The sequence below is a fragment of the Odontesthes bonariensis genome, chromosome 18 (assembly GCF_027942865.1).
Source record: "Odontesthes bonariensis isolate fOdoBon6 chromosome 18, fOdoBon6.hap1, whole genome shotgun sequence".
NCBI lineage: Eukaryota > Metazoa > Chordata > Actinopteri > Atheriniformes > Atherinopsidae > Odontesthes > Odontesthes bonariensis.
The window spans coordinates 23,024,917-23,042,463 of NC_134523.1; the positions used below are offsets into that span (position 1 = coordinate 23,024,917).

Genomic DNA, 17,547 nt, shown 5'->3' on the forward strand with positions numbered 1-17,547 from the left:
CATAAAAACAATGTATGAATGAGAATTTAATTCTGAACAATTTTGGCAACTTATTCATCGCTCTTTTTCTTTGTAAACACAGGATAGGTGAATGGAACTTTTTTGAGCACACACCTCATTAGGGTTAAAGCAAATGACTTAAGTTCCCAGCTTTTAGTGATGTGGTGCGCCGTCACACTCAGATAATTGTTGTTACTTACGGAGGGCCAGTGGTCTCCTGTCAAAGCAACATATTCCGCTGAAGCCGAATCCTCTTCCTTAGTTTTTCTTTTTAGCTTGATTTTAGCAATCACTGCGCCTCTCGACAATGGCTTGTAGAATGCGTCAAAAGGTGCCACTTTCCAAACTTCTGCTATGCCCGTGTCCTCGACAACAAATTGTTCTACAGTCCTGGCTATCCATTGTGTCAGTTAGCTTCTCAGATGCTGTCTTACTTCATGCACAGTGCGTTCGGTAAGAGTCTGACGCATGCCAGGCGAAACACCTGAAGTTGAAGCCCCAACAAATGAATGTTTGGCGTTAAGATGATGCTTTAAGGCTTGAGGTGCTTCGGTGAAAGGAAAAGTCCTTCCAGCAGTGTGAGCAAACAGAAACATGTTTGTTTACTGTTCCATCTTTGTCCTTTTTATGCACAAACTGTCCATCCAGAGGGCCAATGGGTTCTTTGGACTGGTTCTTTGTGGATAAAATAGGGCGGGGATGCATTAATGCGTTAAAAAAATATCGCGGTCAATTCGTGAAATTAAACATATGACGTTAACGCGTTCATCTTGACAGCCCTAGTTATGAGTATTACCTTTACTGCTCTAGTCGTATATTCTTGGAGGAGATAAAACTCTTTCATTGGTGTTTCATGATTAAAACATAATACACCAAACTTAAACTTTATTATCTTAATTATGAAGCTTTTTTGTGCAGTAAGCTGTAGAGGATTTTAAATTACAGCTCATCCTTGTAGTTTCTATACCCACATAATCCAATTCAGGGTCAAGGGGGGCTGGAGCCTATACCGGCTGCCAATGGGTGAGGGTCAGGATACCCCCTGGAATGGCTGCCGATCCATCGCAGAGCCGCACATAGATGAATAACCATGCACATTCACGCCTAGGGTAAATCTAGAATTACAAATCGACTTAAACTAAGATGCATGTTTTTGAACTGTAGTAGGAAGCCTGAGTAGCCCGAGAGAAGCCAGCGATACAAGGGCAGAACATGCAAACTCCACGCAGGAAAACCCCAGCTGGGAATGTATAGATATACAGATATAACAGATATCATTATTCTTTTTCATCTGTGTTTTCACTGCAGGCAGAGTCAGAACACTATCTTATCTTGTTCATTTTCGACTGAAATATGATTTTCACAAACCGCATGCTGGACGCCGTGTAAAGAACTGCTCTGAAATCATGTAAAATCCCAAAGAAGAGGTTTCATTTACTCATAACTTACTCAGTAAGAGCTGTAAAAGCAGAGCGGTAGTTCAGCCATTCAAACTTGAACCAAATTTAATTAAATCAAACCGTTACTTTATACTAAAGATTGCAAAACCCCGCTGGTGTGTTTTACACTTTAGTCTTTTCACTTCTTTATCGTCCTAATCTTGCGCTATGCTTACTGTTTTTACATATATATGCATGAAACTTTGCATTTTGAGTACATTTTTTCCCCTTCCAGTAATTTTTGCATCTGAGCCACATCTATTCATGCAGAGCAACATGCATCTTACTCTAAACAATATCATGACAGTGTAGGTCAGTGGTGAATTACTTCATTTTCTGCTCAACAGACATAAAGAAACTACCTGGCTGAATTTGCTCGAAGCATCGGAGAGGCATGAACACTCATGCATGCATACTATATTCCATATACACATAAAACACAACCTAGTGTGTATTTGTGCACATATTCAGCCTTTAAAGGCAGAAAAAGCACATGCATACATAATCACACACAAACAATGGTGTGCAGCGTATGTAGTATTCACACAGGCGTGATATAGATAACAAAATCCAGAGGCGGAATAATGTTAAGCAACGAGACAACACCTGCAGGGCGGGATGAAGGCTTGTTTCTCTCTTCTGTTTATCATTTTTTTGCATAACAGTTATTTTAAAATCCAGTGACTGCTTAAAGTAAAATAATATATGTATTAGAGTATTGAAACGTACGAGTAATATCCAGCACTGTTAAAGCAGGGAGAGTCAAATCTTCAATCCATCGATATTCAGATGTGAAAGATTAACAAAAGGAATTGAGTCACAGGAAAACAATTCTGTAAATATTAACTGACAGGGTAATGTTGATGGAATGTAGAAGAAGCATCCAAAAGCTAGAATATGGAAGCATTTTGACTACGTACATTGAAGTTGAAGTAAAATATTTTGGAGACACTATAAACATTAGAAGCAATATTACACATTTCTACCCAGGGAAGGACGAAAAACAGCAGGTTGTATTTGATTATAAACCAGAAGACCAGTGAGCAAGAAATGAGCTTCAGCAGAACTTAGAGCAAAGCAATGTTGTGCACTTTGGGGCCGAGGTACAACATCCCATCTCAAATATATTTTACTGACACAGCGATCCCCACGTTTCCCAACAAGATCTAAACCAGGGAAGTCCAAAGTTGGTCCTCGAGGGCGGCTGTCCTGCAAGTTTTAGATGTTGCCCTGCTTCAGCACACCTAATTCAGATCAAGACATCATTAACAGGCTTGTGCAGAACTTAACAATCTATTGAAGAGATCCATTAAATCTGAATCAGGTGTTTTGAAGCAGGGCAACATCTAAAACCTGCAGGATAGCGGCCCTCAAGGACCTACTTTGGACATCCCTGATCTAAACCAAAGACATGGAATCAGGTGAAGTCTCATGTGCTCCAAACAGGAGCAGCGAATAAGTGATTTTTGTTAGTGATTCAGAATATCCTGACATCCAATAATTCACTTTATACCATATTAGAGGATGACAAGGACGAGATAAACACAAAGAAAACCACGACATCGGCAGTTAAAACACTAAGAGACTTCCTGGCTGACAAAGACATGGACATCAACTTTGAAGCTACACCGGCCCTCCTCTCAATGACATTTTGCGACTGTTTTATGCGTCTGTCCGGTGTTATGCCGAGAAGTGCATCCTCATTCGCGGGAGCGTTTCAGGTGTGGATTATTCCATTTATCCAATAAAGTTACAGTGATAATATTGAGCTGACAATGGTGTTTCATTCGTTCATCTCTTTTTCTCATTTTTTCACATGGATTAATAATACATGTACACTTATGATAATCCGACAATTGCACATTTTATAGCGTCTCTTTCACCTATTATTATATAATTGTGCAAATATTCCAAATAAGGGCCGTGACTAACACTTTTATAGTTAAGCCCGAAAGACGGTTGGAGACATTTTCTGTGAAAATCAATCTTTACTCAATATAGCCCAGATGAAATAATCTAAAAATTAACCTAAAACTATGAAATTTGATTATTTTGATTTTAAAGACAATTTTGAACTTATTGAAATTCGCATCTGTTAATTCAATCAGGTAAACAAATGATGATGTAGTTATATCATTCCATTCTCTCTTTAAAGCAGGGGACCAGCAGGGGATGCATTTTTCAGCAAAGGTCTGCCGAAGTATGCATTGCTGAAAAATGCATCCCCTGCTGGTCCCGCGAATGGGGATGCATTTGTCGGCAGGCATGCACTTTTTCGGCATAACACCGGTCGGTAGACATTAAATAGTCCGCTCAGCTGTGACTTTAAAAAAAAAACAAAAAACAAACTCTTTTTATATTTCTTTCGTAAGTAGCAGGTATAAGCGGGATAATGCCCTCCGAGGTGTCCATTATCAGAAATTAATGGACCTCGTCCGTTTCACGCCTCCGCGTCGTACAATTCATTTCTGATAATGGACACCTCGTCGGGCATCATCCCTTACATAAGTATACTTCTACAGACACACTTTTCCTTTTCTATTGGTTCTATATTCTGTATGCATATCAATCATTACTGATGTACATTTTCTTGCACACTGAACCAAATAAATCAGCCATGATGTCACCTCATTTTATGCTTTCACGGAGCTGTAATGTTTTCTATGCCAGGTGTCAATATGAAAAGCATCACGTGTTGAATTCGGCTTTCCGTTTCACACAAACAGCAAATCAGCTCTGTGACTTTCCCTGTTGACGACTTAAAGGCACGACGACAATTCCCTACCAAGTTCCATCTCCGTGTCGTCTGTTTCACACCGAATAGTGAAGCAGGAAGGAGGCATAACAGTTGTGCATTGAGAAGTTAATGTTCAGGACCTACTGATTCACATCCCAATCTCTGCATGTGCTCCGTGTGTTTGCATGGTTTCTCTCAGGGTGCTTCAGTTTGTGGTTTACTATTTCAAGATTCTAAATAGGCATGCAGCATGAACGATTGTTTGTTGTTCCCCGCTGTCAGCTGGAGTTGGCTCCCCACACAGCCCTCACAAGATGAAGTTGGTCTGGCAATTTTTTTTGCTCTCATTGAATCAGTGTGGTGACTGAGATAACTCTGCATACTGTAACTTATGCAGAATAGTCCATCCATTCATTTTTTTTATACCCACTTATTCTAACTGAGGGTCACAGGGGGGGGGCTGTAGCCTATCCCAGCTGGGGAAATGCAGGGTACTTACTGGGCGGGTCGCCAATCCATTACAGGCCCAGCACAGACGCAAAAAATGGGAACACATTATGAATAGCACGGATGACATTTTCATATTACACCGGTTTTAAAATAACTGCATTGGCTCCCTGTGTGTTTTAGGATTGATTTGAAAGTCCTTTTGATGGTTTTTAAATTTCTTAGCCATGAATTGCTTTTACCATATGAACCCTCGCCCACCCTCACATCCTCTGGCACTGGCCTTTTAATCATCCCCAAAGCTAGAACACAAACTTACGGTGAGGCATCTTTTCAGCTCTGTGGAATATCCTGCCGGAGGACCTGAGGGCCACAGAGAGTGTTGATCGTTTTAATGATGGGGGCTGCTTTTAAACATGCATAAAAAGTGCTATATAAATAAAGTTTGATTAAGGCAAACAAAGAACTGTCCTTGTGGACTGCAGTGGGACATGCTCAGTAAGCCCCTCAGTCACTTCTGTTGTCATTTGCCCTGTTTGCAGGGCATTGGTGTCGTCGCAGATGCTGTTTGTTGACTGCTTGCATGAGTTTTCTCTATGATCGTGTGTTTTTATGATTTATAGAGCATTGGCAACAAGGATTGTGCTGCACTCAAAAAAAGGCTAAAGAGAGGAACAAGCACCTGACTTTTTCAACTTTATTTGATTCTTTGACCATTTGTTTGAACTACTTTTCATACAACTGACTTGAGGTGAGTGAGAGGAGTCAGATGAGGTGGCTCCGGCATCTGGTTAGGATGCCTCCTGGACGCCTCCCTGGTGAGGTGTTGCGGGCCCGTCCCACAGGGAGGAGACCCCGGGGAAGACCCAGGACACGTTGGAGAGACTGTGTTTCTCGGCTGGCCTGGGAACGCCTCGGGGTCCCCCCAGAAGAGCTGGAGGAAGTGGCCGGGGACAGGGACGTCTGGGTTTCTCTGCTCAAGCTGCTGCCCCCGCGACCCGATCCCTGGCGAAACGGAAGATGGTGGATGGATGGATGGACTTGAGATGACCCTAAAATTGGATTAAGCGAGTATGTAAAATGGATGTATGGATGATTTGAGTTTGTTTCATGAAAACCCATTCATAATGATGAAATGCTGCTTTTAAGCTACAACATGTTACTATTACCCTTCTAAACACATTCACACAAGTGCTTTCCCTTCGTCTGACTCAGATCTTTGGTCTCTCACACACACACACACACACACACACACATGTTTTTAAAACTCTGCTGGTAAAACTGCAGAAAATCTCTCATAATCGGTCTGGCAAAGATGTTTTTGTATCAACAGAACAAACAACTGCAACACTGCAAAGACTGAGGTGATATTCAAGGGATGCTCCCACCACTTCTGTGCCCTCAAGCTTCTTCAAAGTAATTAACAAAAGGTTTATCAGTGCCTTTATTGATGCCATTGTGAACGGTCATTACCATAATTGTAATTTCAGACAAAGTGCTGTGGATGGGTGAAGTTGGTGAGGAAGGCGAGGCAGAGTGCAGTTTAGGTGAGTAATTACAATATAACAGCGCTTCATCATCGGGATAAAAAGACAGATTAAACAAAGAGTGAGGTTTTTTCTTAATAACGTGGTGTTTATGCGGCTGATGATACTAAAACTTTAACCTCATGGGAGCCAAGATTACAAGCCTGAGGGAGCACCTCTGTGCGCGCGTGCCTCATGTGAGTGTTTGTTTGTGGTGAGGGTTTTAAATGACTTTGACAGTCCACTTTCTCCAGAGGCCAGACTGTTAATGAACTCTTCTGGGGTCATTACACAGTAGCTGCAGTTAAAAGAGCTAATTATTTCACAATTATTTAAGACTGGTGTGACTAGCCACGAGCAATATGTATTTATTTACATTAGATGCCAAAAACAGGATCTATGAAAAAAATATGACACATTCACTTCTAGTGCATTTAAGACTGAAATCTCCTTTTTTTGTTTGTTTGTTTTTTAGATGGGCTTCAGTGTCCTGTCATCAATCTTTTAAAAATGTTCAACTCTACCATTTTAATTACTATGTTTGTCTTTTTTTAAATTATTGGGTTGTACTTCTTAGCAGTTATTGCCATATACAGGCCAACTAAATTATCCATTCATTCCAAAGGATAAGCTTTAATGTGCAAAAATTCGCCTTCAGTATTTTTCCCGCCCAAATTAGCCTCGAGTTTTTTTAAGAACTTTAACTTTTGTGGTTTTTAATAGAGTATGCACGGTGTGCCAGGAAGTTGGATAAAAAAAACTACGAGCTTAAGAGTTAAAGGGATACTTTGATTTGAACGAATTCAAGTGAAAGTTGACAGCTGCATCTAGCCAGCACTAGATGTCAAAATGATGGGAGCTGTGTACAGAGCACATGCACCCGGCAGACCAACCTCTTTTAACTCACCTCTCTCCTTGTACCATTAGTGCTCTGCAGTAACAGTAATTCCACGTTCATGTTTCATAAAACACTGCGGTGACATACGTATACATTCAAAAACAAATGTATTTCATTATGTTGAAAAATAGGAGGGCAGAATGTGCACGTATGTAGAAAAAGAGGCATCATTCTCCAACATGAGCAGCTCTGTGCTGCTAGTTTATCACTAACCACTCACATCATACAACCCTGACTTTAAAATGTCAAAAACCCTCTTGATGATTTTGGAAATATACTTAGTCCTCTCAAATGTAACTATGACAACATTAAGCTTCTTCTTTAGGCAATCAAGCCGTTCACAAAATACTTATCACGACTTTGATGTTTTATTTTTGCTTTAAAAGCACGACCTGAATTATCTTAGGCTTCCCGTCTATTTCAATTTCTTTTTATGAGCAAAACTGGAATGAACGCATTTTTCTGAGTTCAGCAGCAGTGCGGCTAAACGTGTCCACCGCAGACAGAGCTGATGGAAGATACCAAACCGCTGCAAAGAAAAAAGAAATATGTTGAGATTCAAACGCTGTCATCTTTTAGCATATAGAAACTTGATCCTATTAGGAAAATTTGATGAATGATCATCTGTGGTTAAAAGTTTGGGAAATACTGGTGTTTTCTTTTACAGTTGGGATTATTGAATCATTTACACAGTAATATTTCCTTCTAATTTATTCCCCAGCAAGATAGTCTACATTGGTTTATCAAAGTCTGCTTCAAAGAGAAATATAGGAAAGGAAACACAGAACCTTTTGATGTTTTATTTCCTTCTCGTTATGAAATCCTTCAAGTTTTAAAGATTTTGTGCCAACAAAACCTAATTCTTTGGAACAGTCTTGTATCTACAACTAACCTTTTCCCCTGGAACATGAGCAGCAGGGCTGGCGTATTTACAGCCAAACTCCTCACAGTCATCGAGCCATATCTTTCGACAGCAATAGATAATCACCTGTTGAATTACAATGAGAACATCTCTGTGTGCGGTGAACGCTGCGTCGTGTCAACATCCTCGCCTGCTCTCGTTAAAAAATAGCCAAATTTTTTGTGTTTTAGACAAGAAGTGTGAATTACAAATAGCAGCTGCGGTTGTACTAAAGACGGTGAAATGAGGTGACGTGTGCAGGGTCGGGCATGTTGGTGCTGCAGTCAGGACTGTTGAATGGAGGAGACAGGTCAATACAGACTGAGCTGTGCACTCACAATTTGTAAATCTCTGTTATCTACTTTAGAGAGAGTAAGGGAGGGAATCAAAGGAAGGGAGACGGGGATAGAAACAGTTATAGAAAATAGGAGGAGAGCAAAAAGAAATGAGACGTGGCACAAGAGGACATCAATTGATGGAGCATAAAAAAAGAAAATAGAGGGCGAGTTCGGTAATTAGAATTATGGCTACAAGTAAAGAAAAAAGTATCAAATGTGGCTTTAAGGGAAAAATAAATGATGGAGGGGGGGAATAAATTAATTTTGTCAAAGACATTAAGTGAAGAATGATTTCAAAGGATGGATAAGTGGTAAAAAAAGAAAATAAGTTATGAAATTACAGGATAAGTATGAAGCAAGGTAAGAATTGATAAAGGGATCGGAATACGGAAAGGAAAGGATAGAAGAAGGGGAAAGAAATTATTCAGAAAAAGAATAACCAATTGATCCGCTGCACTGGTTTGGACACTCCTAAGGCTGAGAATACACTTGCTTCATGTGTTTGCGTGTTTGTGAAGGTTATCTCAAGGGTTTTGTGTTTGTTTGGTGTGTTCATGCTGCAAGACCTCAGAAATTAATGCTATGCAGATGCAAGATGCAATATGGAGAAGAAATAACCAAATACTAATCTCCAGACACTCGACATTGATTAAAAGGCGCAGCGCTAAATTAGGCCTTAAAAATCGTAGAAACTGTGATCTCTGCAGGTGACACTGTCGTATACTTATTTATGGGAGTTTCCCATCCAGAGCTCAAACATCAGGCAGGAGAACATTTAAATAACTCATTGCAAGTTATCCACATAGCTATGCTCTTCACAATTCACTCCCATTTGCATTATTGATTATGGTAGAAAAAGAAATCTTGTCTTGACTTGTGTGCATGGCTGTGAGTTTCTGCTCTGAGGAAGCGCATCTGTTGCAGAACACTGATCAGAGTGTCCATTTGGAGAGTTTCCATTTGTATAATTCATTTGAAATGCCAGAAGAAGATGTCTGAATACACTGTTGATTGCCAAGCTACGTTATTCTTTTACACAAAAACTTTTGTTTCAGATGAAGTTTGTTTTGATTTAATGGATGCAAACATTTTTAACAAATATCATTATCCACAGTGCAGAGAAGCAACATCACAGTACCTGATTCCAGTAAATGACTACAGCTGTGAGTTATAAGCTGTAAAACAAAATCAGACAACTTGATTCAGCAAGTCCAAATTTGATTTTTTTTTAAACTGTTAAAATAAACATTTTACAGTTTTTTTCTAATGGGATGCCCAGACTCTTCGAAAATGGCTCAACATGATCCAAACAAATGTAGCTTTCTTCATCAGATATGTCCTGAATTCAATTCACTGTCTTTGGGACCATATGCTGCCGCTACATTTTGAAGTGTAAATTTTGCTTTGAAATCAGGTGTGTTAGATTTTTAACTTACAACAGAAAAACATCCAGAACACAGAATGAACGCACACATGGCACACAAAGTTGCTTTTTCAATAACAAACAACTATTAATGTTGCTTAAATGAATGGAGTGAAGTTTATGAAACTGATTAAGACCCCATAAACAGTCATATATTTACATATATCAACCTGAACAGGTAATCGGGTTCATGCATACGTGTTCGGTGTTGTGTCTGGATCTCTGCAATTTACAGTCTCCTGACTATCAACCGAAACAAAGTTAAAGGAGCTGTCTGCAGAGCCAGGACTGTGATGAGGAACACATGTTGAGAAAACTAATGCCAATAAAATGTTGAAATAGCTTAGGAATAACTCAGGAAAAGCAGTTCCAGTCCCGGTTCGGAGTAGTGATGGGAACTCAAGCTAACATTAATAATGTCCTCAATTAAACTTTTTTATTGGACAAATGAACAAAAAAATTTCAAACAAATCCACAGAACAGAACCAAAACCAGAACCAAACTCCTTAATTCTCACGTGAATACCGCATGCTGGTCGCCATGCTGGCCAATCATAACAAAGCTCTGTCGTAACCAGAGCTGGGACTGAGCACTGAAAGTGAAACCTAAACAGCGAATGGAAAAAAACTTGGAGTCGGCTCTCACTTTATGCGAGCCGGCTCTCAGAGCCGATGCTTGTGCGCATGACCCATCACTAGTAATTTACAGTCTCCTGACTATCAGCAAGTCTGCTTATTCATTTGAGTTGCTTTTGAGATTATTAGTTATGTTATATTAACTAAAATTAGGTGATGGGCATGTACTCTGTACAAAGTCCCTAGATTATTCTGGGCCTAAAGCATCATTTGTGGAAGTCCTGTCAGGACTGGGTGGGTTGGTAGGACACGGATGCGGACTCAGAGGATGTAAAAGGCAAAAGTTAAACAAAAGGCGTGCCTGAGCCGGATGACAAAAAACTTAACTGTGGGACAAAAGACATAAACATGGCTATGACTAAGTTAAGTTAAGTGACTTTATTTATACCCAAAGGTAGATTTGGTCCTCTGCTTTTAACCCATCCATGTTGGCACCTGTTGACACACACGCACAGGGTCACACACTCAGAGACAGATGCCAACCTGGAGCAGTGGGCAACCATGAAAGCGCTCGGGGAGCATGGGGGTACAGTGCCTTGCTCAAGGGCACCTCAGCCGTGACAAGGAGGTGGACTGACACCCCTCCAGCTATCAGTTCCACCAAGCGAGAGTGGGAATCAAACCGCCAACCTTCCGGTTATTGGACAACCGACTCTAACCACTGAGCCACAGCTGCCCACACAAATTTTCAATGGAAACAAAAGACTTGGCATGATACATGAAAAAAACACTTAACTTGAATACGTGGCTTCGTGGCATGAGGGGTGAAAATCAGGTAAAGATCTGACAAAAGGACAGGGGAGCCTGGAAACTAAATAGGGAACTGGGTGATTGTGAATGAGTGCAGCTGGGGACAATGAACAGGTGATGTGAGTGAAACTAATGAGCAAAGAGAAACTGTGGGGAAGACAATGGTAAACTATGAACTCAAAAACCAAAACATAACCTAAAACATGATAAAACATAAGACTAAAAACATGGGGAAAATCCCATGAGCGTTACAAGTCCAGGGTCTTCCAAACTGTTTGCCTAATAGTCACATTCCAGGCATCATATACATTGTTTTGGTAAGGTGGAAAATTACTGGGATTATTTTGCTGACCTTAACAGCTTAATCGAGTATTTTACATGTAATGAAGCTATAGTAGAGCAATGGAAGTCAAAGTAAAGAGAGAATGAGTGAAAAGAAGGGACTGAAAGTGGTGTCAAGGTTGTCAGAAACAAGAGGCACATATTCGGGACTCGAGTGACTATCCCAGCCTCCCCTCCACTATCCTTACATGCTCTCTGTTACTCATTTATATGCAAACAGTGTAGAATGATGTTTTGTTGTCCATCCTAAGTAGTGTGTGTGTGTGTCAAGTGTGTTTAAGATGGCGCAAAGACCTCTTGACCATGTATATGGACTGAGGTGGAAATAAAACGGAGGAAAGAAAGCGAGGCCGAAAAAACACAAGATGAAAGCAGAAAGAGGGAAGACAAAAGAACAGATAAAGTTAATTGAAAGAAATATATCAATCGGCAGGAGAGGAGGTTCGGTGAGGAAAAAGTAGAGCGTAAGGAAAATTCTGGAGGCCGAAAGTGGAAGGAGAATTCAATGAACGGAAATGAAGTAAAATAGAGAGTGAAAATGAAAGAAAATACAGAATAAGGGCTGAAAACACTGAGTAAGGGAAAATAAAATAATGAAAGGATAGTGAAGGGAGATTTTCAAAGAGTGATGGAGGGCATAAACGAAGAAAAACAAAATCAATCCTGAGGGGAAAACAATGCTTTTGCTACTTTGGTTTCTATAGTACAGTTGCACAGTCACTGCCTCTCTCCTCTATAACGTCTTCAGTACTCTTACATATCCTCTGTGTACTGCGGCTGGTTTCTTCCACTTCCTCGTCTGTCTTTCTGGTTGAAGAGAGAAAAAAAAAAAACCTTTTGGAAGCAGAATGATTCATCATTCATCGCTATTCATCGTCCTGGTGTCAGATTTGCCCGCAAGGCTGCCAGTCAAAAAAGAAAAAAAAGCAGCCAATAAACCGGTTGGCATTGACAGAAAAAAAAAAAAAAAAGAATCCGTCTTGTTACAACAAACTCCCCCGACCCCTCCTTCATGTCTGAGGAAACCAGAGTTGATCTGTGCAGCAGCTGTGGTGACGCTTTACAGAGGGTCCAGTCACATGCAACGATCTACCAACGTCTCTTTTTCTGAGAGCCCTCAAAGGAAAAGATACCATCCAACATCACTGTCTTGCACTGTCTTGTCATTGAACAGCAGAATTTACCAGAGAAAAAGCAGTGCGCGTTTAAAGAGACTAGAGCCGGAGGAGGAGAATGTGGGAGGGGAATTTACAATCGGTGCTTTTAGCCAAATGCTCAAAGTAAGGCTTCAATAAACAATTTGCAGCCCTCGATTAAGAGAACAGTGTTCAAATGGAGGATGGAAGCCATCTGCCTACCACCCCTTCAACCCTCTTATGTTCACATGTGTCAAAGAACAAGCCCATTAGAGGCCATACGCTGCCATTCTCTGGCACAGATGAGCAACTTGAGGCTAAATGTTTGAATGAGAGCAGTTGGTGGCTATCTGGTTGTTCCGCAAGAAGTAAGGCTGAGTGACAGAAATACTGCTGGGTTTAATCACCAAATTAATCTGCACAAAGATTGCAAAGTAGAAACACTGTCCTTACATGCAAGATTAGAGATATTTGCAAAGACCGAATGTTATGAATGAGCCCTCTCATCTGCTTTACACAGATAAGGCATGAACAAAGAATTCATACACCAAATCCCACAGTGGACTTAGAATAAGAATGATTCCAGCAGGAACCCAGAATAATGTCTCTGTATTTCTGGTTTAATGAAAGGTTAAAGAAAACATGATGCCTGCTTGTTTCCTTGCCACAAAAACAAAAACCTCCAGATCAGTAAACACCGAACTGGTCCCACATGGGCAAAACTGGACCCGGTGACCTGTGGGGGGGTGGGGTGTGGTGGGGGGGTTTAAACCTTGAATCTCCTTGAGGTCTGCAGCAAAAACATCAACCACATCCTTGAAGTTGGTCCAGCCACCATGTTGGCAGACGTCTGGCTCACCATCACAGCTGGGCCAGATGGTGAAGGTGACAACAGGTGCCAAAGGGGATTGTTCTGTTTAAGTGTGGGTTTCTGAATGTGTGCGCCTTTGTGTTTGTGTGTTGGAGGGCGATCAAGGCATAGTCTCACAATGTGGGTTTTGTTTGCTTTAGTAAGAGCCGCTTGCTTTGCCCGTAACAACGTAATATTCATTCCCCATGTAAGCCATTTGTTCACCTGTGGTGAGAGAAAACTTAATTTGGTCACCCAGACTCCAAGTAACACAAATGCACTAATTTGGAGAGCTTGAAACAAGCACAAAGCTGCCTTAAATCTCCCCAGCAGCTGAGCAGCAAAATTAGCAGGAGACTGAAGCCTAATATTCTGCAGCTGTGCTCTGCTGTAAATATGGTTAATGCAGCCATTTTGGCACATCATTATCCATTATCTGCTTGCTCTGTTTCAATAATTAGGTAATGGGGCAAAAGGATTTTAAAAATACCGCAAACGTCTCTCTTACATGTACAAAATTAAAGCAACTTGCCTTTTCCGACCCAAGTTAACCTTTCACCTATGTTGAGCCACTCATTGATATGATTTGTAAGTAAAGATTGATGAAAACCAAGTTGGGACAAGTCTGTTCCGCTCTCGGGAAATTAAATGGCATAACAAGTCCGAATTGAATATTCTGATCATAGATCTTTATGCAAAATTGCTGCCAGTTTTTTAACTAAAAATCTTGTTGTGACCAAAGGGCGATAAACCATCTCCAATATCCTCTTTGTACAATACAATCTTTGTTGTCCATGTGCCTCTACCCAGGATCTTAACCAAAGGCTGTACTTATTTCCTCTATTTCTGCCCTTTTCAACACCACTGTCACCCCATATTACCAGTGCAAACTTCTGTGTTGCCATGCATATTTTTTCTGGCATTCTGTTATCAGGACTAGGGTTCTTATTGAACAGTTGTATAGTGTGGTTTTCCATATATTTACATATGAATAAATCCAGTGCTTACAAGGTAAAAGCTGGTGGAAACAGTTGGTGCTTGCACTGTCTAAAGTTCATGTTTGGTTTAGCTAATGTTTCAGTCCAAAGTTCAAGAGAAAGTTCATCCAAATGGGAAACACTTTGACAAGATGGAAACTGAATTAAGATAGCACTGATTTAGGGTAAATAATGCACCAAATCTTTGGTCTGAACAAGATTGGACACAGTGTTACCATAAGATTCACCTTTAAGCAAATTTGCCCAGTTTCATGAAATTGAATGAATCATTTCATTGAAAAACATTTTGAAGTTTTGGTGGTGAGAACTATGCTTATTATTAAACATGTTTTCCAGTTTTGCACCAGAGCATTCATGGATTTCAAATCGAGAACTGCATGGTCAGTGTTTCCTTTGACTAAGACTTGCTGTCGCAGTCACACCTGAATATTTGAAAACTTGTTTTAGGTTAGAGGGATTTTTGTCACCTTATCTTTTTCCATGTGGATTTTATGAAGCATGTGACACTTTGGACCAGAAACAGCCACTAATTTCTCAAAGCATTATGCACCAACATCAAAAGATTTCGCAGATTTTAGATATAAAACAGTTCTATCTTATATTCCCTGTTATGTGCCACCTCAGTTTTTAAACTTTGATAATATCCAGTGGTGCTCCTATGGATACCTTCCTGTCTCAGTGTGATATCTCTCTCTGCACACTGCAAAGAGTTCCTCTTCAGGTGTATGTGCAGGACTTGAATCAATGAATTGCAAGGTTACTGACCTTGGATGAGGATAGAGCCCTCTGTGCCCTCCCAGATCAACTCTATTATAAAGTTTAAAAAGAATCATTCATTCATTCATAGACATTTGAACATGGAGCCCCACAAAGGTCCCCAGCTTCGCTACACTGTTCCATGACCAGGGCAGTGAGGATGTGGGACATAAAAGATGAGAAGGAGAGCAGTATAAGAGGCTACATTTAGAACACATCTCAAATTAGCAAAGAAAACGGATATGTGAAAAGCTATTATAGTCGGGGGGGGGGGGGGGGGGGGGGGGGGGGGGGGGTAGGGGGGTGACTATGTTGTTGCATGCTTTGGCTCTGTGAGTCTTGCATTATTTACATTCTTGTCAAAGGACACAGAAAAACAGCTTGGGGTACTTGCGATGCATTTGCAGAGTTAATCTGTGCCTAGTACAATTCTGTCACCACAGCAGCTCAGCTGATTGCATTGCAACATTGAGGCAGCATGACAGGATATGAAAAAGTATTTTGAGCACTTTTCTCTTCCTAGCTGTTGAGCCAATTATAAATATCAATTAGATAGATTAATAGTTCCTTATGCACTTTTATAAAAGTGTTTTAGCTAATTTTATCCTATAATATCCTATAATCAGAGCAAAAACCGAAACAAAGTTAAAGGAGCTGTCTGCAGAGCCAGGACTGTGATGAGGAACACATGTTGAGAAAACTAATGCCAATAAAATGTTGAAATAGCTTAGGAATAACTCAGGAAAAGCAGTTCCAGTCCCGGTTCGGAGCAGTGATGGGAAGTTCGGCTCTTTTCCGAGAGCCGGTTCTTTTGACTCGGCTCCCAAAGAAGAGCCGGCTCTTTCGACTCCCGAACGGCTCTTTATTTAGGATCTTTTGTAGCCTATATTTTAGCTTAACTTTGCAAAAAAAAGATCATGGTTTATGTGTTGAAAACCCTTTTGCTTTCAGTGTTTTTACGAGAGACCTTATAATTGCCTAATTCTTTGCATTTATTCTGTGACAAAACCACTTTTACATTTGTTTATTTCAATTAAACTTTTTTATTGCACAAATTAACAATAAACTTCAAACAAATCCACAGAACAGAACCAAACTCAAGCTAACATTAATAATGTCCTCAATTAAACTTTTTTATTGGACAAATGAACAAAAAAATTTCAAACAAATCCACAGAACAGAACCAAAACCAGAACCAAACTCCTTAATTCTCACGTGAATACTGCATGCTGGTCGCCATGCTGGCCAATCATAACAAAGCTCTGTCGTAACCAGAGCTGGGACTGAGCACTGAAAGTGAAACCTAAGCAGCGAATGGAAAAAAACTTGGAGTCGGCTCTCACTTTATGCGAGCCGGCTCTCAGAGCCGATGCTTGTGCGCATGACCCATCACTAGTTCGGAGCCAGAGCCTATTTTATTTTCCACTGCCAAACCACTGGCTCCAGCACCAAAGAACCGGCGCTATGCCAGCACCAAGTCTTTGCTGGTCCAAAGCAAAGACTTGCTCACATCAGGGGCAGGGTTATGGAAACCAACATGACTAACTAAAATGTTGAGTCCTCCATGTTTTAAAATCCAGTGCAGCTTTCTGTCTGTTTAATTCAAAAAGAAAAAAACTGAGCTGATAAATGTTAAAGCAATACTATGTAACATTTCTACCTTAAAATAACAGCTTGAAAAAAATTGTGCAGCTAGAATGAGTTTTAATATTACGATTGGCCTGTCTCCTATGCCCTTCGGGGTCTGAGTTGGAAAAACTGCGCTATGTAACTTTTGAGAAGTTACATTGTATTGCTTTTAGTCGAAGCAGCAGTGGTGGCACATGAGCTCAGAGTTCCTCTCATTTTACTGCTGTTTAATATCATCAGTTGCGACTGTATATGCTGGCCAATTAGAGCTGCATTCACAATCACTGTTTGCAGCTTAATTTTTTAACAGTATTTGTAGTTAACAGCCGTTTATATATCATAGAAAATGTGTATATATATATATATATATATATATATATATATATGTCCAGAAAAGCGTGTACAACTGACATTTGTAATTCCCTGATTAGCATCTGGAAATACTGGTCAGCATTGCAGAGAGCATTCATAAACACCAAGGGTTGTTTAAACTGGGTGGTGACATTAAAACATCAGTTTGCTGGGAAAATAAAACAAATACTGTAATACGCTGATGTTTTTGTGAATACTTGTTTCCCTGCTTTGTGGACATAAATTCAGAAAACAGTGGAGGAAGGGTAAAAAAAATGTATTGAAGAGATGTTTGAAGTGATGCGCTGGTGGGGCAGTGAAATACTAAAACCAATTTCGAGACAAACTTGAATCCAATCACAAGGGACCTGAGAGTGGCTGTGCACCAATG

The 17,547-nt window shown here is 40.3% G+C and overlaps 1 protein-coding gene across 1 annotated transcript in view; it reads right to left on the bottom strand.

Annotated features, from left to right (window-relative positions):
- grin2da (glutamate receptor, ionotropic, N-methyl D-aspartate 2D, a) overlaps positions 1-17,547 on the bottom strand; it is a 255,403-nt gene that overhangs the window by 209,066 nt on the left and 28,790 nt on the right. The gene's annotated exons all lie outside the window — the stretch shown is intronic.